This window comes from Crotalus tigris, unplaced genomic scaffold (genome assembly GCF_016545835.1).
Source record: "Crotalus tigris isolate CLP2741 ecotype Arizona unplaced genomic scaffold, ASM1654583v1 scf7180000018544.1747854, whole genome shotgun sequence".
NCBI classification, from domain to species: domain Eukaryota; kingdom Metazoa; phylum Chordata; class Lepidosauria; order Squamata; family Viperidae; genus Crotalus; species Crotalus tigris.
Window position 1 is genome coordinate 11,035 of NW_024097068.1, and position 24,244 is coordinate 35,278.

General features: G+C 39.6%; 1 protein-coding gene across 1 annotated transcript in view; it reads left to right on the top strand.

The window, feature by feature from the left end:
- Window positions 1-6,688: 6,688 nt before the first annotated feature.
- RARA (retinoic acid receptor alpha) overlaps window positions 6,689-24,244 on the top strand; it is a 248,084-nt gene continuing 230,528 nt past the window's right edge. Inside the window, exon 1 of the mRNA XM_039353972.1 lies at window positions 6,689-6,967. The gene's annotated coding sequence lies outside the window, so the exon portion shown is untranslated. The remainder of the gene's footprint in view (window positions 6,968-24,244) is intronic.

Here is a 24,244-nt window from a genome sequence, read left to right on the forward strand (position 1 = left end):
AGCAGATTTTGAAGTATGTCTTTTACAATATATTTTGCTGCTTACTTTTGTTTCTGTCAGTTTTGAGACCACAGAGATGCATTTGTCCAGAATTACTTGGGCAAAAATATGCACAGGTGGCAAATCCTTGGACCATCCTTGGCTTCCGGACACTTGGTATGTATGTATGTATGGGTCTGGAGAAGAAGGCTTTACTGTAGAAAGAACATAATGTATTTATTTTTGTTTACCTCTATATATTTATTTAGAATTTCTTCACTTCCCCAATCTAAGATCACTTTTCTCAGGAACTAATGGAATAAATATGGAAGGCTTCGGATTTATTTCAACATATTTTTTCGGCCAATCTAAAAAGGATTCTGAGTTTTCAAACAAGCTTATAGCGGTTTTGCACAGGAATTTGAATTTGAATTCTATAGGTGTTTTTTTGTTTTTTATTTATTCACATTATTTTTAAAAATACTTAACATAATTGAAGAGGAGAAAAAAGCAATCTATTTTATATTTAATTATATCTATTCTATCAAAGCATTAAGATAGTATATAAAAGAACTTGGCATTTTAAAAACTACTGCTCGAATCAAGTCAGGGATTAAGACACATTAATCTTAAAACTATGTTAATATGAATCAGTCAAACGTGATAAGGATTGACAGTAATTTCTGGCTAATTTAAAACATTCCTCCTTAACTTTAGTCATATTGGATAAAATTAGGTGTTTCATGATCTTATGTTAAGACAACCCCAAACTTTGGATGTGGCTGAAGTCCACAGGAATCTGAATTCTAGAACAATACAGCAGCTTTTTTTTATCCCAATAAACCAATATTTAGAAAATAGACTGCAGAATACTGTGTATTAGGAACAGCTAATATTGGGTTTGTCAGCAGTAACATAGATAGTGCCCCCCCCAAATGGCTAAACCAATAACCAAGTAAAAGATACATAGTCGTGTTTGCATCCTGTTAAGTTTTAGCGCTATTCATTCTCTGTTTTGTAAGTTGCATATAGGAATGGTAGGAAGATATACCCAATATGGTTTCCAGATGTATCCGGACTAAGATTCCCAGACCTCATAACCATGTTGACTGAGAAACATTTTAGGTGGATAGGCATGGAAGTTTTACTTATGGTAATTGGAAGGTATTTGATTCTTTTCTTCTTTTAGCCGTAAGCGTGTGAGTAATAATTGCTGTGACTTTTATTTGCAAAGGTGCCATAAATAAACAAATACTTGGATGTATTTTTATGCACATCTTGACCATGTTGATTGGGCGTGAGAAATCAAATAAGGCTATGAATTTTCAGGAATGAGAGCAGGACTTTGGTCTTCTTGAAATAGAGCAGGGATAGGCAACCTTGGCTCTTTTATGACTCGTGGACTTCAAGTCCCAGAATTCCTATGTTGGCTCAGGAATTCTGGGAGTTGAAGTTCACGAGCCATAAAAGAGCCAAGGTTGCCTACCCCTGAAATAGAGTGTATGATTAAGGGTTAGGGTGACAATGATGGGCATGACTTATATTTCTGCTTCCAGGAAGGAGGCTGGCCATAAGCCAGCAAACTAGGGTGACTTCCTCTTAAGTTCCAGATGGTTCTTTTCTCTCTTGGGGGGGCATGAAGAAGACAAGCTGTTCTTCTATACTAGCCAATTGCGGGGGGGGGGGGAGACAGAATCTAACTCTTTAATTATTATTACTCAGTTTTTATTGTTTTCAGTTCAAAGTTTTGGGACAATTAATTGAATATGTATAGCATATTTTTAAAAGGAAGATTCTTTGCAATCTGGATGGGGCGGAATAAGCTGTTGGTGGGGGAGTATCCACTCCACAGAGCTGCACTTCAGCCAGCTGCCCTCTGCCTAGGCCCCTTTGCTAGCTTCAAAGAGTCCCAAAGGCTTTCTGCTTTGTAGGAAAGATAAATCTGCTGCTCTCTCCCAGCTTGGCTGGGACCAGTCTTGAAGGCTGGGCTCCATCAAGACTGACAGCCAGCTTGCTGGGATGGGATAGGGTGAAGGGCAAGCAGGATTTTTTAATTTGCAGAAGGAAAAGTATTCCTTCTCTCTGAAAAATTGGGCAGTCTGGTGGGCTGAGATTTTGGTCAACATCCAGGAAAATAATTAAACCATTTGAAAGGGTTCAAATTAAAGTCAGGCAATTCAGCAGTGGACATGAGAAACATGTCCTGGGTTTCATTCATTATCATTTGGCAGATAATACGCTACATGAGGAATGGATTTTCAGGAATTGTAGCCTATCAGCCTCAGAAGAGTTGAAATGATGATTTGAAGAGGTTTAAAGAAGTCAGGTGGAAATTGCCCATTCACGTTTCTTTATTAGATAAACTAATATTATTAATTTGTTGCTGTGGAGAAGAAATCACAGTGTAAGAGCATTATGATAGAAATGGTTGTTGAAGCAATTAGTATTTCTCTATTGTGGAATATCAACTGAGGGATTCTCTGTTTTGCCACAATACATTTACACAGAGGTACCATAACACTCATCCTAGTGTTTTTTTTCTTTCAGCAACAGATTCAAACAGATACTTCTCTGAAATCAGTTGGGGTATGTCAGTTTAGGACAGTGTTTCTCAACCTTGACAATTTTAAGGCATGCGGACTTCAACTCCCAGAATTCCACAGCCAGCAATGTTGGCTATGGAATTCTGGGAGTTGAAGTCCACATGCCTTAAAATTGTCAAGGTTGAGAAACACTGGTTTAGGACTTCTGATTTAAGAAACAGAACTGCAAAATGTTTTCTAGTTATCTGATTATTTAGATAATTCTTGTTAAATGGTTCCAGGAAAGTGCTCTCAAAAGGAAATTAAAATATAGCATTAGTATTTAAAGAAGGGTTAGATTTTGAAGAGATTGCAGGCTCAGAGCTATATTCTAGGCAAGTTAGGAATAAAAACTCAAATGCCTGATTTAAAATTGTAGATCGTTCAAGCATGTTAGTGTACAGAACTCCCAACACTGATTATAGCAAGCTCTTTATTAATGAAAACTTTCTGAAGCTTCCTTGGATTGAAATGAGTTATTTCCCCACATCTATTCTGAACCCAAGGCTGACTGTTGTGCCATCCATGTGACAAACTCAGTGGCCTTCCACAAATGCCGATTGTTTCTTGGTCCCTGAAGCTGAGTGGCTAATATGCAGGAAGCAATTGGATTCTGAGTTAGCTAAACAAGAGAAGCAAATACTGTTTACTACAAACACCATGGATGATAATTGTATTGATCTTGCTCATTTCTCCATGGAGCAGAAGTAGGAGAGAAAATAAGGGCATGATTCTGAGTTGGATCCTAAAAAAGAGGATGGAATGATACCACATTAACACATGGTATGCTTGAAATTGCTCTGTGACATAAACAAAGCAAAGCCAATGTTAAAAAGGAAATGTGGGTTATTTCCATTAGGTAAAAAGGAAAAGATCTTTCATGCTCCATGCCCAGGTAATCTTCTGACAACAGGGTAAAAATGGTTTGCAATGCCTTCTTCCAAAATACTTTTTTTTTTTAAAAAAAAAAAAAATCCAATCTGGTTTACAAATCTGGGAATTCCTGGTGGTTTCTTCTCCAAATTATTAACCAGGTCTGACCCCGTCATTAAATATTGAGTGCTAAAATTAAGCAATAAGGTTAGAAGCATTTTCTCTTATAACTGTTGAACATGTAGTCCAGCAGAGAATTTGTTATTTACTGATTTACTCACCAAATTTATGTGGCTACCCATCTCATGAATAAATGATTCTGCATGGTGTACAGTATAAAAATATAGACTGTTGCTTCCTGTTGATTAACTCAACACCAAATTTTGGCAGTCTTGTTTGTATTCTCTTGGCTAAAATATTGGATTCCACATTGATTCTTGCTATATTGTTTGAAACCTATTAAATTTCTACCCAGCATTAGACAAAAAGGAAAATAAAGATCTTAGCACTCAGTCACTTTAACTCATATACAGGCAGATCCATTTCATTGCCCCGATGGAACCCCAAATGAAAATTCCCTCCCAACAACACAGTCCCTGCAATCTTGTAAAAACTTTGCTGATCCTTATTAAATTGCATGTTGTCTATTTCAAGGTAACTTAGCCCATTCTCTCTTTCCCCAGTCCTGATACCTAGAAATATTTGCCTAGCATCAAGAGATATATCAAGACTGGGCTAAGTGGAGACGGGACGTTTTTCATCTTACTTCTCCTCAGCCTCACATCTGTTCCTTGGTCTCTTTTTGGCAATTAATATAAATGAAGAGCAAGTTTGTCAAGGTGAAATGCAGCCATTGCCACTGTATACATGTATGTATATGTGTGTGTTTGGGAGGCCAGATGGAGAATTGGTTAGAAGATATTGCTTCTCAATATACTGAATTAAAAAAAAACTTTCTTTAGTATTGTCCAATCAAACAACTACCGATTCCAATCCTGCTTAATTTTTTGAAATTAGTTAAAGATGGAAATCAATAAAAATGGAAATTGTATTGACAGATATATGTCTTCTAGCTATGATCCGATGGTAAATTACTCGATTGTATTTTTCTGGGACCTCTAGATAATAAACAATTTTCAAAAGAGTGTCCACTTTAAGGCAACATTCTGATGTATTTATTAATTTATATAAGTATATTCCTCTCCATATCTAATCTAAACTAAGATGTAATAAAGGAATTTAGCACACCCCAAGTGTTTTACACATTTAGCCTCAAATAAATTCCATTAAATTTGAGATTTATTTCTAAATAGAGATTGTATAGAATTATACTTCCTCATGAAAATAAAGAATTACATAAAAGCCACATTTTAAGCCTAATCAGTCTATTTTTCCTATTGATGCTCTCTAGAAATAGATTATAGAGCTTTCAGTTATCAGAATTTTGGAGGTTAATACATCTAGAGGCAACAGGTTGACAGAGACTGTCATAATCTTTGGACATGGCAACTATGTTATTCTATGGTTATTTTTCCATGTATCTTATAACGCAGAAGTTTTCAAAGGGCAGTCTGGGCCCAAGACCCTTTCAAAGACTCTGTATGATCAAAGAGCATACACATTTAAAATTTACTCAGTTTTATTTCTAATACAGTAAACATTGATGGATATAACCCACATAAACATAAGCTCTTTGGGGTTCCCAATAATTTATAAGAACATAAATGAGTTCTGAAGTCAAACTGTTTGAGAACCACCGGGATAATAAAACATTTTAAAATTATTTATCGAATTAGCAATAATAAAACTATGCTGGAAGAAAAGGACAAATGTTTTCATTTAACAATTAATGATTGGGAAAACCATATTGAATTCACAGTGTGAAATCAAGAGCTGAATCTTGAATTCCAATTCTGAGTTTTGGGTCAGCCCTGCATCGCATGGGGGGGGAAGGCTTTAAGACAACCCCCCCAAAGAAGCTGCTCTTCCTCCCTTCTCTTCCCTTGCAAGTGTGATTGGCCTATCACTGTTTCTTTCCATCTGTCTTGGTACCTCTAAGCTGCAGTCATATTCACTACAGGGGGCAACTTCCCCAAAGCCCTGGTGCAGCCTCCAAAGTTCACCAAGTTTACCACAAAACTGTAATGTTAAAGTCTGCAAGTTATATTGCAGCAGTTTTCTATGGAAACCCATCCCCCCCCTCCCATGAAAAGCAGGCTAGAAATCAAGTACTCATAACAGAGAAAAGATTTTAAAACAGGACCCGAGAGTGATCATGTTAACAGTGTATACTTTTAATTACATATCAATTAAATCAAATACATTTTTTTCTTAGCCCCATCACGTTTTGTGAGTGCAGAGGGAAGCATGGCTCCCAGCACACCAGAAAAAGCCAAAAGTTGTCCTTTGCCTGAAAAAAAAAAGTACTAGATAAGGCTTTCAAAAACAGTGAATTGATTTGAATAAAATGGGATTTATTTCTAAACAGCTATGGATTGGAGTCCACTTTTCATGATGCTCCCCATAACTCGTTATAGTCTTTATGCTAACTATAAACTAGGCCTGTGGTTATTCCCCACGTTGCAGGAGACAGAGGCTTGTTGAGAATCACACAAGGAATCCGTGATGGAGAACCGAACGAGGGAATTTCAGACTTGCAACTCCGTTTCTTATTGCAAGCGTCAACTTTTGGCCCCGGCATCCTATTTTCTCAGGAACCACCTTTTAAGATGCGCACACAGACCGGGAGTAAATGTGATGCTCCCGAGCAATATATAAGGTTTCTTAGCCCGCGATGACCTGAACGGAATACCAGATGAAATCCTCAGCAGAGTTTCTCGAATAATACTAATACGTACGTCGGTGTGGGGAAAGTCTCAATTTGCTTTCAATAGAAACTGCAGATTGCCCTATGCAGGGTTACATTCTAAGTGGGGCTGACTTTCAATTAAGTGCCCGTTGAGCCTTTACAAGCCGGGGTCACTGCAATGTGTGAGTGCTGTTTCCGAAGGGAGGACCGAAAGTTTCCCTTGCCCAGTTCCATTAAAGGCAGAGACTTCAAAGGGTTACTTCTGTAACGACCGAGGGTAGAGCTTTCCCCGTTCTTTTCCTCGTTCCGACCCCCTCCTCCTCCACGACCCCGCAGCAGAATCTATTGGCTGGGAAAAGGGAAATGGGCGTGGCTTGGCCCACCTCCGTCTCCTCGTTCATTCTCTCTGTCTCGCTTCCCCCCAGTCCCTCCCCAACTCGGTTCCAGTGTAAAGTTTCACTGAAGCACATGACTGGCTTTAATGGCTGCTGAGCGCTGGGGCGCGCGCGCTGGCTAGCGCAACGTTGCGTTCTCTCCTCCCTCCTTCCCCTCCGTCCCATTCGGGTCAGGCAGCCGTTCGGTGTGGATTTGCAGAGCTGGGACCCTTGAGCGTGTATCTCTGTCTTCGTGAAAACAAGACTGGCTTGGTGGGGGGGGGGGAGATTGGCGAGAGTTTTGTGCATGCCCTAGAAACAGAGAGAGGGAGAGGGAACCTGCTTTCCAGGTAAGAGTTTTGATTACCTGCGCCTCTTCTTTTTGCCGACTTTATTCTGGATATGTGTTAGGAAAGCAACGGGAGAAACGGAGAGTTGTCTTTATTTTTCTTCGTTCTCTGTACGTTAACTTAACGGCTGGAGAAGAAAAGTCTCTGTCCTTTTTGTTTTGTTTTGTTCCTTCTAGATTCCGATCGAAGTCTAGGATTACATTGCAGCTCCCCATTCCTTTTCCTCCTCCTTCCCCGCTCTCTGTTTGTGCCCCATACAGTACCTGTTTGAAGTTGAATGGGGTTGCTTTTCTTTATCTCCTTTCACCTCAGTGTACCCATCTTCCCAGTTTCCTGAATAGCATTTCACATCAGAGGACATTGTAGGTTTCTGAAAGATCTTTCTGGGGCAATTTGCAGTTGCTGATAGTTTCCTGAAGTTGTAATTATTCCTCAAACTTATTTTGATGGATGTAGCTGTTCAGAGGTTCCAGTGTGGGGGACAGTGAAGATTGCATTACTTTATTTCTGTTCCATACTCTTTGGGCAGTTTCTTAATAAATCTTAACTGTTGCTTTCAGTCTTCCTATTCAGCTGTCATGGGGCTGCCCTCACCCCCTGCTGCCGTCTGTTGCAAGAGTTAATCTGGCCAACTGGAGGTGGAGATTTTGCCTACAGAATCTAATATTCTTGTCACCAGGCACCCCTGTTCTTCCTTTGGCCTGTTGGCCTCTTCACTGTTCTTGATGTGTGAATATAGTGAGATTCTCTCAGTAGAGAGACATCCAAGGTTTGAGCTGCTGGTTTGCCCTGAACTCTCTGCTGATTAAGTGGCAACTTTACAGTGGCAGCCACATTCTGGGGTAGGCATAGACAGGATTGCACCACAAATGTTTTGACAGTACTTTTCAGAGTCCTATCTCCACAGAGTGAAGGAAAGCAGAGGAGAGGGAGACTCCCCGTTTCTTTTCTTTGAGCAGTTCCCAAAGTTTCTTTCCTTTCAGATCGTGAAAGAAATTATCGATCTGTTCTTCAGTGCCACGTGTGGGTGTGGCTGGCAATTCTGCTGCTTCCAAGTGAAATTTTGTGCTTCATATTATTGGCAAAGGAATTCCGGATCCTCCCCCTCCCCATTATACTTCTTGTGCAAAGGGTCTGTTTATGTGATTCCTTCTCTTTCACATTTAAAATTCAAAATGCTGTAGAAATAGCTCTGGTTGTGCCACTTCTCTGCCATAAAGTTTTTGGCCTTTGTAGGAAACCTTGGAGTCAAAATAAAAGACAGAGCCAGTGATGTCTTTCTTGCCAAACTACCAGTGGTTGGTCGACCTGTGGGTGGAAAAACAAAACCTTGGCTTAGCTTTCAAGAGGATGTTTCCAACTTGGTCTGTGTTTTTGCAGTGTCTGAGCAGCCTTGTGGGTGTGAAATTGGAGCCATGGCTCTCACATATTTTTTCATGCCCAGGTTTCAGAATTGGGATATCTAGTCCTGTGGGGTTTTAGACTAAGCAGCAGTTTGGATACTTTTTTTTTTTTTTTGCATGTCTAGTGTTAAAATGTGGTATTAGGCCTGACCAGGTCCTACAGGTGGCTTGCGTGGCAGCTGTGAAATGGGTTTAACACTTAAGGGAAAAAATAGGTTGGCAGCTAAACCCACATAAGATGGTCTGCAGCTGTGTGGAAGCAGTGATGGTTACCAGCCTCAGTTTGTATTAGAAAAAAGAACTCTAACTTGTGGTCAGGTACTTTGCTGTCAGTCATAAAAGTAAATCTGTAAAGAGGGAAGCAGTCATCCATGTAAAGAAATTAACAGCTGGTTTGACTTCAGACACCAGGCAGGAAGGGAAAGAGCACGTCGGGTGTATGTTTGCATCTGTGTTTGGATCTGTGTTTAATTCCCCCAGCTTTACAACTTTGTTCAGTTTCAATACTTGAGGTCCTTGGCTGAAAAGAACTCTTGAATGGTATGAACATTTGTAATCATGGCTTTCTTATTGTAGAATATTAATAAAAGTGATGGGAATCCTTATACTTTATGTAGCATGTTCATTCACAAACTGCTTCAAGTTCAAAGTCTTACCATGGTATCCTTAGCATATTGCAAGTGAGGGTGAGAAACAGGGTTTGTGGCTGAGGACAGAGTTGGAGCAGAGATCTTGATGTTCTTAATTTGTAGAAGTTCTATTTTTAATTTTTTTTTAAAGCATTCCAAGGTTTTATTTTTCTGGGAACTTGAAAGCACTGGAACAGTTTAAGATGTATGTGATATGCAAACAGTGAATAAGTAGCATGTTTCTAGATTACACACATTTCTTCGCTTGTAGTTTTTAAAAATCCAGTTTTATCAGTGATATAACTTTCCTTTTAAAACATCAATTAAGTTTCACAAATGGTTAACTTAATTTTATAATGTATATCACATGAGATCCTTCAGAATTATTACCTGCTATAATTGCTAGTCTTCTTTCTGACTGACAACCAAGGTCTCTGACTATCTTGAATATGCAAGATTGCAGATCCCATTTGGGAAGTAAGTGCCTTTCAAAGGAGTGAATCTTTTTTATAATTTCTGCTGGGATTGTAAAATAAGTCTGCTCCTCATGTGATCTTTCAGGATCAGTTGAGTTAAATACTGCCTATGTGGTCAATTCAAACTACTATGGACGTGCAGAAAACATAAACTTTATAAAAATGCCTTTATGCAGTCAGATCAAAGATGATCTCCGCAAACAGTGTTTTGTCACATTTCCTTGAAGAGGACAGGAAGCCCACAAGGAAAATTAGGTGGAGACAGGCTTTCTTATTCCCGTAAAGAGTCATTAGGGACAAAGTGTAGTACATCTACATCTGGATATTTCCTTTTCAATTATCGTGGCAGAAGGGAAACACAATGGTAGAATCCTGATTCTAATTTCAAGCCCATTAAGACTGTTTTGTCCATCTCAAAACATAACCAGTTTTGGAAAAAAACTTCTTGAAATATTATAATCGGAGCTGAGTTTCATTTAGTCCCAATCCAAAATGCATTTTGTTTTTTTGGCTTACTGTCAGACTCACCCCTTCCCACCCAAACTCTATGGTTTATATACCATAGTGAATAGTTATAGTAAATGAATAAAAACCCAATAAACCACATTATGCATTAGCTTTATATGGGGACCATTGGTTGAGTACAAACATTGTGAAAAACATGTGTTTGGTTTTGGTTTAACATAATGTGTGAACCAAACCGTTTTTGGCTTGTAACTATTATTTATGGCTTAATGTTATATGGGAACCAGCTCTGTATGCTTTGTTCAACTGCAGTGGTTAGAAAAAATGTTGATGCAGTAAACTGTGTGAATTCAGCATGTGTCTTCCCTAAATTTATTTAATCCCATTTTTAAAAGCCATTTAAGCTTTTCACTGTTGTATCTTACAGCTGCGACTCTGTTATTTACTCAGTGCATGGTGAAATTATTTCTATTGTTTTGTTTGATCTATACAGAATATTCTCATTGTATATCATTCCCAAACTCCTAGATCCCCAATGCCCACCTCTGAGGGGTTGAAGTCCAAACATCTTGAAGTTATTGTGGTTGACAAACCCTGTTCTAGGAGATAGGATATAAAGTCAATGCTCTTTTGTCTGACTTCCGTATAAGGAATTACAGTACCATCTATCCCAATGGTTTTCCAAGTCTCTTTTGGGCAATTATGCTTATTCACAAGTCTCCAAATCTTTAACTTTCTGCCTGAGTAGGAGATATTGAGAGCAAAACCAGGGGACCTTCTATATTAGAGAAATCCTTGACTTGTGGCCACAATTGGAACTGGAAATTCTGTTGCTAAGTGAGGCAGTTGTTAAGTGAATTATCACATGTCTATGCCTGATATTACAATGTTTTTGCTGCCATCATTAAATCTGACTTTGCCTATTGATTTTGCTTATCAGAAGTCCTCTGGGAAGGTCGCAAATGGTGATCATGTGACCTCAAGATGCTGCAACTGTCATAAGTACGTGCCTATTGCCAAGCGCCCAAATCATGACCACGTGATGATGGGGATGTTGCAATAGTCATAATTGCAAGGACTGATTGTAAATCACTTCTTCAACACCATCATAACTTCAAACATTAGTTAAATGAATGGTGGTAAGTTGAGGACTACCCATATGACTTCTAATAACATGCCAAGTTTAATTTTATTATTTTAAAAATCTTGTTACACATTAGTCTAAAAAAAATTTATTAACCTGTAAATATATTTGTTAAACTACTTTTATGTGCACTTAGCTTAATCAGTCATTCTATTTTACAATCATGGATAATATAATAAGGGGGTCATTCTTCAGCTGGCTTGTGGCAGACGCTGACACTGCTTTTGGGCTAAAATAAAGAGTGACTGACCTAAGGTTATTTTATTGGTTCATCTGCTTCTAGCCACCCAGATTAATTGATAACAACAACAATAACAATAATAAGAATAAAGTTGGAAGGGACCTTGGAAGTCATCTAGTCCAACCCCCTGCTCAGGCAGGAAACCGTATACCATTTCAGAAAAATGGCTGTCCAATCTCCAGTGTTGGAGCATTCACAGCTTCTGGAGGCAGATTGTTCCATTGATAATTTGTTCTGTCAGAAAATTTTTCCTTAGTTCTAGGTTACTTCTCTCTTTGGTTAGTTTCCATCCATTGCTTCTTGTCCTACCTTCAGGTGCTTTGGAGAATAGCTTGACTCCCTCTTCTTTGTGGCAGTCCCTGAGATATTGGAACACTGCTATCACGTCACCCCTTGTCCTTCTCTTCATTAAACTAGACATACCCAGTTCCAGCAACTGTTCCTTATATGCTTTAACCTCCAGTCCCCTAATCATTTTGTTGCTCTTCTCTGTACTCTTTCTAGAGTCTCAACATCTTTTTTACATCGTGATGACCAAAACTGGATGCAGTATTCCAAGTGTGGACTTACCAAGGCATTGTAAAGTGGTATTAACACTTCACGTGATCTTGATTCTATCCCTCTGTTAATGCAGCCTAGCACTGTGTTGGCTTTTTTCACAGCTGCAGCATATTGCTAGCTCATATTTAAGTGATTGTCCACTAAGACTCCAAGATCCCTCTCACAATTGCTACTATTAAGCAAGGTACCACCTATACCAGTGATGACGAACATTTTAGAGACCGAGTGCTCAAAAACTGGCCCCGCCCCTGCTCTACCCCCATCCCCCGCCCTGCCTGCCCACAAGACCACTCACCACCTCCAGGGCCCACCACAGACCGCCCAGGCAGCCCAGCAGCGCCATGATGGCCACACCCTCTGCCCATGCCCCTCAGCATCAACTGCATGATGGGGTGTGAGGGCAGAGTCTTGTCTACGCTGCCTGGCTGCCATGTCCTTGGCTGCGCTGCCACATGTGGGCCACGCTCGAGGGCAGTTCTCCTTCAGAGGGGCTGCTGGAGAGGAGGGGGTCACGGGGGGAGGCAAGGCTGGGGCAACAGCATGTGTGCCCACAGAGAGTGCTCCGATTGCCATCTCTGGCACCCGTGCCATAGGTTCGCCACCACTAACCTATACTATACCTGTGCATTTGATTTTTCTTGCCTAAATGTAGGACCTTACTTTTTTCACCATTGAATTTCATTTTTTTAGATAGCATCCAATGTACAAGTCTGTCAATATCCTTCTGTATCTTAAGCCTATCTTCTGGAGTGTTGGCTATTCCTGCCAGCTTGGTGTTGTCCGCAAATTTGATGAGTTCCCCATCTATCCCCTTGCCCAAATCATTGATGAAGATGTTGAAGACCACTGGGCCCAGAACAGAGCCCTGGGGTACTCCACTACACACTTCCCTCCATGTAGAATGCAGTTCCATTGAGGACCACACATTGAGTACCGCTGGCCAGCCAGCTATGAATCCATCTGGTAATGATGCTGTCTAACCCACATTTTCTATCTTATCAAGTAGTAGGTTGTGTCTGCTTTATCAAATGCCTTACTGAAATCCAAGTAAATTATATCCACAGCAGTGTCCTTGGTTGATCAGAATTCCATTGCTAAGTGATGCAGTCGTAAAGTATAATATCACATGACTGTATCATTTAGCAATAGGGATTCTGTTGCTGTTGTTAACTAAATTCCACCAGTCCTTAGCTGGAGGCCCACCCCAAGCCAAGCCATTCGGTGCTTAGCCCCTCCCAGCCCCGAGCCTCAGTAAATTAAGGGATTGCCTCCTTTTCAATTCCCTCCACCTGCCCATCTCCCCCCCATTGCTGCCTATTGGCTGCCCTACACCCTGCCTTGGGGGATGGCAAGCAGCCCCAGAACCCCACATGACTCTGAGGCTGTTTGCCCCACTAGCTTGGCAGTTCACGGTATAGCTTGGTTCTGGGGATGCATGAGGCCCCTGAGTGCAGTGCAATGCAGTTTAAAGCATTAGGCACCCCAACAAGCCTTAGCCACCATAGCCCAGTCACCCTCTCTGCCCTGTACTCTGAGACCCCTGCCATCCTGCACTCTGTTCTCACTACCCATTGCTGATGAGACATGCCTCCCTCAGACCATTTGTGAGACATCTGCTGGCTACATGATGCCATCTTTCTCAGGTTGGAAGGATACTGCCATGCACAGCCTGGGGAACAAAACCTCATGTGGCCAACCGTTGCATCACAAAGGTCCAGTATGAGCATGATTGATCAGCAGTGGGACCAAGGAGAAAGTGAAGGATAGCGAGGGCATCAGGAACTACAGAGTGCAGGGAGTCAAAAGGGAATAGATAGGGGAGGGGAGATAGATGGGTGTGAGAAGTTGAAGCACTCTCGCAGTCATACGTGAGGGCTGGCTTCCAAGCACCCAAATTTTGATCATATGACCCCAGGGATGTCACAATATCTGTAATTCAGGGACTGGTGGTAACTCCACTCAATGTCACTGTAACTTGAAACAGCCTCTGAACAAATAATTGTAAGTTGAGGACTATTGTATACCATTTTGGCCCTTTACATTATTACTACTAACTAGTTATCTACTGGTGATTCTCACATATCACAGGTAAAAAGATGATTGGCTCTTGGTAAATCTGGTTTATATATTTATTTTCATGGGTGATTTTCAGTTGCTTCAAATTTCAGAGTTCCTATTAAATATCAATAACGAGAGAGAGGTTTAGTTCAAAACATCTATAGGGCACCAGGTTAGTTGTCTCTTTCACAGCCCTAAAAGTTTAGTAAGGTGAACTTATTTAACCTTCTTGTTCATGTGAATGAATATCAGCCCTGTTGGAGCCGAGAAGCAGCTACCCAGTATCTCTAATGTTCATTTAAGAAGTTCCTGTGATGATATAAATGGAAGTATGTGCAAAATACATTATCCACCAAATGTATGTTATTCACAGAGAGAAACTAATATGTTAAATTAATAATTACTGTATGGAATTATTGAATTATCTATTTTGTTCAAGATGGCGGAAGATCACATATTTCTACTACTTTCTTTATGCAAAGTGCATTAGTTGGATTTAATAGAAGTTTTTTTTCTTAAATGATCCCTTCTTTCTTCTAAAGAACTTAGGATATAATTTGTATCTTTACAATCAAATTCTGCAGAATGAGCCTGCATACCTAATTAATGTAGTACTTATATGAAACTTGAATATTGATTCCCATGTCCACATTCACTGTATCATAGCAGGTATTATGACAGTTCATGTGGCAAGCACATAACAAACTCCACATTATTTTTTCACATCAGCAGATCTGTTGGTGTATTTTCTTTTTCTTTGGGTTATTATCAAAACTATGGCATCATATTATGCACAGAGCTATTGTTTTTCTACTTAAATGCATCAGGAAGCTGTTCCCTATTTCCACTTTCCAATGTGTGTGTCAGAATCCGGAAATATAGAGATGTTGCTATTGCACTGCACTTAAAAACATTTCTGCGAACAAGTGCAGACATGCATATGCCTTGGAAAGTATAATTCTTTGGTTTGCAAACTGTTCCATTTACTGTTCCATTTTTTTGGGGGGGGGATCTTTCCAATGTGATACAGAAATGGAGCTCCTGTCCTATAGCCTTCTCAGTTGTGCTTTGCTCCAGAGACAGTCCTTCCTCTTGGGAATTTTTTTTGCTGTGGAACTGCTCTTGTTTGTAGAGCAGAAAATTATCCCGTGTACCCATCTGAAACAACAAGCAACACATGTATTTCCCCTTTAAAGCAATATTTAAGTTGCTTGGTATGAGTGCATCCAATCATATGGTTTGAAAAGGAAATATTTGTTTTAGAATAGGAAGACCTAGAGGTACTCATTTTCATACTATTCTGCTAGTACTTTATACTGATCAAATTCCTCTTTCTGACCTCCTTGACACTGGGGCATTGTATAATGAAGGGCAATATAGAATGATTCAGACAAGTAGAAAATTTGTATAACTCTTGATGACTTATTTTCCAAAGTGTCTGAAGCTGAGTTGAGGCTATAAGTCTTTGTTAAGTTTAGTGCCTCAAGGGGATAACTGGAGTTTTCGATCAGCTCATCAGAAGAATGTCAGATTGGGGAAAAGTGCTCTAGGTGATTCTGCTTTATCCCCTGGAATCCCATGTGAAGGCAGGATGCTCAGGGAAAAAAACATTGGCTCACTAAGGGTCCATGTGAGGTTTTGTTCTGGGCAACTGGAATTATGGAAGAAATTCAGTCAGGTGATTTATGGGCTGTTTCAGATAGGAATCCTTCCTGAATGGTGGTATTATGGTGGCTATCCTTCCCTCAATATGTTTTCCAGATGTGGCCTATAAAACATTTTTATCTCAGGGTTGAGGGATTTGGATTATAATATTAGTTTCATCCTGAAGGATTGGATAATCATATTTATTTCCCAAAAATTTGGAGTATTTTTGCTAGGTAATCATCTTTTTGTTCCTTTGCCGGGTGGCAGTCTTTTCCTGCACTTCAGGGAAATTATTTGCATTCACATAAACTGTGGACTTGGAAGCCACTTTATTTGTAGATATCGGCTAGCACCAACATTTATTGTTTCTGAAAATCTCTGAGTATTATGCGGCTTGCAGCTGCAGTTGTATGAACTTCTGGGTCCCTGCCTTTACTCACGGAAATGACTCCCTGTGAGAGTAGAAAATGCTCTTATTGTTCCTATTGAAATTATCCAATGGTTAATAGCCACCAGCTTTAATTGTCTAAAAGGTCCGTAACAATATAGACCTGGCAGTCCTTGTATGTATAGTAAGCTAACAGATTGAGTTTTGGGAGCCAGTCTGAAGAAACAAGTCCAGATTTTGATTCAAATTTTTATTTTTGTCTGCATTTTATATCACATTAAAAAATGGATCCATTACAGCACATCTGCAAATTTTACAATTCCTTAATTGCGTAAGAGCAGTGTTTAAACTGAATTTACCTCCATTTTGGTCCTACTTATGGAAAGTAGGAAGGATGGAGACACATCATGGAGATTGTTTTCAGTTTTATTATCCTTTCTGTATTCTAATAGAATGAGTCTATTCAAGGCTATTCTAAATAATTTGCATGTAGGAAGTTTTGCCTATAAGATAGGCATTAAGAATTTTGTGTAAACTTTTCAGATATTTTCTCCATGTTATAACCATTAAACAACAGTAATTTTCCTACCTCCCATAAAGTGAATATTCAATAGGAATGGCTCTCTCCATCCCCAGTTCTCCAAGAACCAACAGTGCTACACATATTAGTTTTTGATATCCTTCAGACTCTATCTTGAGTGATTTGATGGCATTAAGCCGTCATCACCCTTTCATGAAACAGAATTTATTTTCTTCTTATATATTGTAATTTGGGTCCCATTGAGAGGCTTTACCTAACTATTGCTTTCTAATTATGATAAATTACCATCCGAATATTACAGAAGGTGAAGTTCACCAGTGCTGGAGGGAAGGCTATTATAGAATATGAAATGGAACATATATATGGTCTGCATGTACATAAATATTAAATTGAAGGGATAGATGTTCTTAATCTCATCAATGGATGTTCCCAGTTCCCCTCCATTCCCTGGCTGGTGTTGATCAATATTCTCACCATGAATATCTATAGTGGTACCTTCTCACATACATTGCATTACAATCTCCAACTGTCTTAAGACATGGCTGGCTGGGAATTATGGGAAACACTATTCCAAAACATGTGAAGAATGCCAAGAAAGAAAAGCTGCACTTTTGGTGGAAGTTAGTAATCCTCTTGTGCTTAGTTGTTGCTCTTGTTTTCTGAAGGAGAAAACTGATGCTATGTGGTAGCAATAGAAAACAGATTGTTCTAAACCATTTCAAAGGCCAAGTCCCCTGTCTTGCCATTTAATGCCACTGTTCATTTGTCAGTGTAGATTAAATCCAGAAATTCTGGGTGCTTTCTGCTTCTTTAACTTACATTTCATGTCTTCCCATCATCTCTTTCAGCTGGGCTTCGAACTAAGCACCCAGCTATCCTGGGATACAGTACTTCTGCTGGAGCTCACAATCTTCCCTTTGATGTAGAGCTCCATTGCAGATCTAAAAATGTGAGATATTTGTGAACTGTATTAACTGCCAGCATTGAGAGCAATCAGTTAGGTTGTGCAACCCAATCAGCAGTTTGCAAAATGGGGTAGCAAAATATTAAATAAATTGGTTGTCTCTTTAGTGTAGTGTAGTGTAGTGTAGTGTAGTGTAGTGTAGTGTAGTGCTGGCCTGCGGGCCGGTTTCATCATATCGAAGCCGTGCCCACCCAATTGCCAGCAATGCAAAAAGAGTTGCGATATATCGCAACACATCACATGATGTGGCGAGTTTGACACCCGTGGTGTAGGTGATAGAATGGCTATGGCTGCAGCTAAGAGAAGCAAGTTATCCTTGCTACAAGAAAGATCTCCAGTATTTTAGTTGGCCTTTATTATGAGTTAGTTCCACTTTATTTTTTTAACAAAGCATAATTAAAAAAATGGAAAAAAGAAAGAAAAACATACACAAAAAAAGGAAAAAAGGGAGACATAGACCCAAAATGAACAAGGTTATAGGCATCATAGAATAAGATTAACATTTAAAAGTTTCAGTGATTAATTTTAAGTAATTGAATGTAACATATTTTAAAAACTCAACCATTATTAAAATTCAAGTATGTGAATATCAACAGCAGTGCCAATAGTCCTCAACTTATAACCACATGCTTAACGACCATGCAAAGTTACAATAGATCTGAAAAAAGTAACTTACAAAAAGTTATAAATAAAGTTCATCAGATGCTCTGGATTTTGTGTTACAAGGTTTTCAAATCTGCTCAAGTTGGTTGGGTAGTCCTGGCCGTACTGAAGAAAAAGTCTAGGATAATTTTATCTTTGTCTTATTAATAATCCAAACCTGCCACTTACAGGAGTCTGTTCACTGAGTGAGTGGTTTTTTTCCTGCTTTTCTCTTCATGAAAATAAATATACAATATAAGTAAAAGGTAATAAGCCTGTTTTTTATTCATGTCCTGGTTTTATCTCAGATGTTCATTGTTGCATAATCTCTTAAAAGTTGTATGCAGGTGATCTTTGAGTTATCCATTCAGTGGCCGTTTATAGTTTGCAGTGCTGAGCAAATAATTCTTGTACTCAGTCTCCAAAGTTAAGGCTGTTGCAGTGCTTCTTTGATCAAATGATCAAAATTTGGGTTCTTGGCAGCCCCTTCACACTTATGGTCACAGGGACACTTCAGTTCTCCAAACCCTCCTACTCCCTCCCTTACATCTCTGCCCTTTTGGCCATCCTGTGTAGCACTGGCACTGTGGCTAAGGTAGAGGTCTTCAGCAGTCTCAGCCACCCCTCCCCTGTGCCTCTACTTCGCCCCCAACATACTTAAAGCTCCACACTATGGCCACCCACCTCAGTACCACAGCACAGAGCCTCAGCCACCCCTGCTGCCCTGCCACTCTGCACTTCGCTTATCCCGCCAGCTTTTCTTTTCCGTGCTCTGCTACTTCGAGCTGTTTTTGTCCTGCCGTATATGCTTCGCTCACCCTGCTGCTTGTGCTCCACTCATCCTGTCATTCTCCTAGCCCTGTCAGCCTTGCTGCCCTGCTGGCACGGCCACTCCAAGCTGATCTGGTATTCTACCTACTGCTGCTGCTGCTGAGGAGTGTCTGATATGGCTCTATGCAAGGCAATTGCTGGACATGTCAGGCCTCCTTCCTGACGCCATACTCATTATAGGCTATTTGCGCCATTCTCCAAATAACACACATCATTCTCAGTATGCTTTGGAAGGCTTCTGAGAACTTCTAAAACTATGTGAGAAGGCTACACTTGCTGTTCCCCAAACTCCTGAAGATTTCTAAAAGCATTGTGAGGACAGCGTGTATTATTTGGAGAGAGACCCCCAACAATGTGCTGTGAAGCCACAGTATCCTGGGAAGCCCAAGAGTGCAGCTCAGAGCCACAGCGTCCTGAGAAACACCAACAACACGGCCATAGCATCCTGAATAGCCCAAGCAGCATGGCACAAAACCACAGCCCAACAGTGCAGTGTGAACCAGTAGTTGCCCCAGAAAGCCCTAGCCCTCACTGCCATGCATCCCAAGACCCCGACACTCTGCACTATGCCCCCCACCCCCCACTCCCCCGCTCACCTTTGCTGTGTTCTTGCTCCTGCTGCTCCTGAGACATGCACCCATTAGTCTTTTGAGAGACTCATGCTGGCCACATGAGGCCATCTTACAGAGGTCTCATGAGAAGACCGCCATGCACAGCCATGTGAAGAAGGATGCAGCCAGTAGCTGTCTCACAAAGGGCCAGGCCAGGCATGATTGGTTAGCAGAAGCAAGAAAACAGTAAAAGTCAGCTAGGGTGCAGGGGCTGTGGAGTAAATAGGTGGAGATACGTGGGGAAGGGAGATATGAAATTCCTCTCTGGTCATAAGTGTGCATGGGCTGCAAAGCATCCAAAGTTTAATCACATGACTGTGGGAGATGCTGTAAGTTGTACATTATTTTCATTCAGCACCATCATAACTTTGAACAATCACTGAATTAATAGGTCATAAGTGGAAGACAACCTATACTTTAAACTTCAGGGCTACCAGATCACCATCTTTTTCAAATCTTGTATCTTAAATTCTTGGTCTTTTAGAAAGCCATTTAGGAGCATTTAATCTCTGCCACTCATTTAATATATATTTTCAATTTCATTGCAATAAATTTAGAACAGAAAATTGGTAGAATATTTGTTTTAATGCTGCAATTCTTCCTAAGCTAGATACTTTTAACTTTTTTCATCTTATAAATCTTATTATACTTTTCCAGATTTGTGAATATTATTTTTAAATTGTCTTTAGTTTTTTGTGTCAGATACATTCCCAGGAATTTTAATGATTTGAATTCTGAATGGGTCGACTGAGGCTGATAAGGCAACCTTGTGGCTTTGTGGGCTTCCTTGCATCAGTAAGAAAATTTAGCAGACTTTAATTGTTCTTTGTCTTATTATGTTTTTGTTTTTCCAAAATATAAGATACTTAGCAGATGGCTAAGCCAGTGATTTGGGACAGTTCGATTTATCTGGATGAAGATATTGAGATATGCTTGAAAGGACAATCTGGCTTTGGTAGGTGCAAAGCCTTCTGAATGGAAGATGGATTTAGGAGTGCTTTTTTCAGTATCACTTACGCAAAGTCCATCTCCTTCTATCTAAGAGGGAGAGAGCAGGCTAGAGAAATATCTGGCATTGGGAACTAGGGCTGAAGGTCAGCATCTGTGGCTTTTTGCACAAGAGACAAGCTAAAAAAAGCCGAGTCTTGACGTCACGGTCTCTTTAACTGGACCTTTCCCAATTCTGAGCTGAGTACCCGCTTGACTCTTCAAGAGCATATTAGGTTGATGGAAAGGGAATGGAAATATTGTACATGCACAGGTGGGTCTATTGCCGCAGGAAAGCACTCATTATTTTAACTCATCAGTCCTTTCCTTTGGTGTTGCAAGGTCTTGGAAATCTTCAGTCACAATCTCCAGTTTTGGGGGCATGTGATGACAGATCCATTACATTAACTCTGAATTTTGGGAAGGGTCTCCAGCAAGAAAAAAACTGGCACCTGTTCTGACATAAAAGCTGCCTCTACTCTGTGAGCATGTCCTGTCTTTAAACTGACAGACAGGATATTATAGAAGTGTGCTAAAACCAAATCCAGGCTGCATTTGCACTTTTAACAGAACTGAGCAGTGTTTCTCAACCTTGACAATTTTAAGGCATGTGGACTTCAACTCCCAGAATTCCACAGCCAGCATTGCTGGTTCACATGCCTTAAAATTGTCAAGGTTGAGAAACACTGGGCTAGAGAGCTAGTGACAGGGGCAACATGATGCAAGAAAAGTTTAAAACAGGTGACAGAAAGGCAAACCAGATGAATATGAAGAGCAATATCCTATTGTAGCTGAAATACTGGAGTCATTTTACAAATTTGAAGAAAGTGTTGGTTGCACTGATCATCCTTGGAATTCTCCTGTGTTCTTGCCAAAGTCACTAAAACTTAACGTTTAACTTTTTTTTGTATATCCCACTTTTCCAAAACAATTAGATAATTTGCATAAAATACCACATTTAGTTGAGAAAGATATATGTTTATATTATTTTTAGTATTACATATGTATTTTGAGTACTGCAAAGATAACAAAACATGTAATCTCATTAATTCAACTTTTTTTCCTGTTGTATTTCTTGTACTGTATTTTTATGGGTTTCATAAGCATTTTTAAAGAATAGTAACAGGAGATGACTTTTTTTTTAAAAAAAAATAGAGCCACTTATTCAGAAAAGCAGGCAAAAGTAAACTGGGGTAATAAAGAAATTTTGAGAGGCTAAAGCAATCTCATGATTTTGCCCTTTGGGGAATGCTGTAGTACAGGTAGTCCTCGACTTACATTTAGTGACTGTTCAAAGTTAAAACAATACTGAAAAAAGTAACTTATGACTGGTTTTCTCACAACTGTTGCAACATCCCTACAATCATGTGATCAAAATTCAGATGCTTAGCAAGTGACTCATATTTATGACAGTTGCAGTGTCCCTAGGTGATGCGATTATCTTTTGCAACCTTCTGTCAAGCAAAGTAAGTGAAGAAACCAGATACACTTAACAACCATATTATTAGCTTAACAACTGCAGTGAGTTGCTTAACAACTATGGCAAGAAAGGTCGTAAAATGAGGTGAAATTCACTTAACAACTGTGTTGCTTAGCAACAGAAATTTTGGGCTCAGTTGTGGTCATAATTCGAGAACTATCACTTAGCCAATTGTTTTGTTTATAAGTTGCTGCAATCAGAACCAATTCAAAGTAGCTTACAGTGCCTCCAAATTTATCTATTGCTTGGCATGGAACAAGGCCCAGTTGGGGAGGTTGTCCACAGTTTAGATCCCACCAGATTCTGTTCCAAATGGGACTCCAAGTACTGATTTGTAGTATTGCGAGCTGGACCTTTTGTAGTCTAGTTTTATTTGTGACTATGACCCATGAAATGGTTATTGAAACTGGACTTATGAGAGGTCACAAAGATAGTCTTTTAGAGACTGCTTCATTTTATGACCATTTGCAGTTACGATGGTGATGAAAAAGCAACATTGTGACCAATGCCCATGCTTAAAACGTTGCAGATGTGTAAAGTAAACTAAGATTATAAGCATAGTTGTGGTTTCATTTAGCGACTGCTTTGTTTAACAACTGAGTTGTGTGTCCCATTTGTGATTGCTAAATGAAGACTATCTGTAAATAAAAAGGGAGTAAATATGTTTTGTTCTCTGTGCAGACTTGAGAAGCTTATGAAGCAGTCAGTTTGTTTTAAATTCCTCTCGGGTTTTTGAGTTGTGTAGGACTGGGCAATCCATAACTATAGGGTGTTACACCTGGCTCTTGGCTTAACTTCACCCAGACTTCAACTGTCTTCCAAGATACCTTTGTGAACAGTCAGAGTGGACCTCTGGAAGCTGGTGAGGGTATGGTGCAGAACGAGGGTGCGAAAGGAGTGCAGGCAAAGAGAAGGAAAGTAGTTTTGGTTTCAGCTTGGCCTACCTTGTGGCAGTCAGGAAAACTATTCCTGACAGAAAAAAATGGCCCGTACCCCTGAAGCAAGGGAATTCACAGCTACCAGTTCAAAAAGCAGATTTCCTGAGATTAGAAAAATAATCTTCTTTTTTAAGGAATAGTACCTTCCTTTTTTAAAGGGCAAAAAGGAACTCTGGGAATCCCCCTTTTAACATTTCTTGATAAAAAGCTACTTGCCCTGCATTTGATAAATGCACAAATACATTTGTCCTCGCATAACCCTGGTAAAAGTATCCAGGGTTATCATGCCCTACTTTCACTTTTACACCAATGATGTAAATAGAGAGAATGCAGTTAAGTCTCCAATTATTATTGCAATAAGGTCGATGTGGATGAGTTATCCAAGATAGTTTGATTAAAAAAGGGAAAATGGATTATTGTGCAATGTGTGAATTTTGTTTTATTTTGTTGTTATTTCTATTTTTGTTTTATTTGGTTTGTCCTCCTATCTTTTTAAAATAAATAAAATAAAACCTTAAGTTGAATAAATTAATTATGATCTGAAAATGAGTTGTTATTCTTCTTTCTTCTTCCTTTCTTCTTCCTCTTCTCCTTTTTCTTCCTCTTCCTCCTCGTCTTCTTACTCCTCCTCTCTCCTTCCTCCTTCTCCATTAATGTACTGTACAATCATAGTATACTTTTCACTCTATAGTACTCTTGGGAGTTTTACATCTAAATCTGTAACAGATGTTTGTGACTAGGTATATGCAAATACATTGATTTCTTTCAAGAAATCCTTTCAAGAGAGATGGTTGTCTGTTTAGGAAGCAGGAGGGATGAAGAATAAAAGGCAGAGGGGGAGTAAAGTCTTCTGAAATGAACATCAGATGTTCAACCTTTTCATGGCCAGAGGTTGCATTTAAAGCAGGGGTGGGCAACTATGGCCTCTTTACGACCTGTGGACTTCAATTCCCAGAATTCTGTCTGGTTGGCTTAGGAATTTTGGGAATTGAAACCAACATGTTGTAAAGGACTCATAGTTGTTCACTCCTGAATTAAAGGATTGGTGGGCAAAGGTAGGTTGAAGCTATAAAGTGGGCTGTGTTATGTCACACTCAAGAATGGAGCTATGATTTTCCTTCTTCTGCTTCTGAGGATCTTTTAGAATCTGTTTTGTGAACTTTCATTTTAAAACATGCCAAGTTTATTTTAAGACTTACAGGGCAGTTTTCATGTGTTTAGTGTCTCAAAATGGCAGGAAAGAACATTTTCACCAGTGAGATGAAAGTATC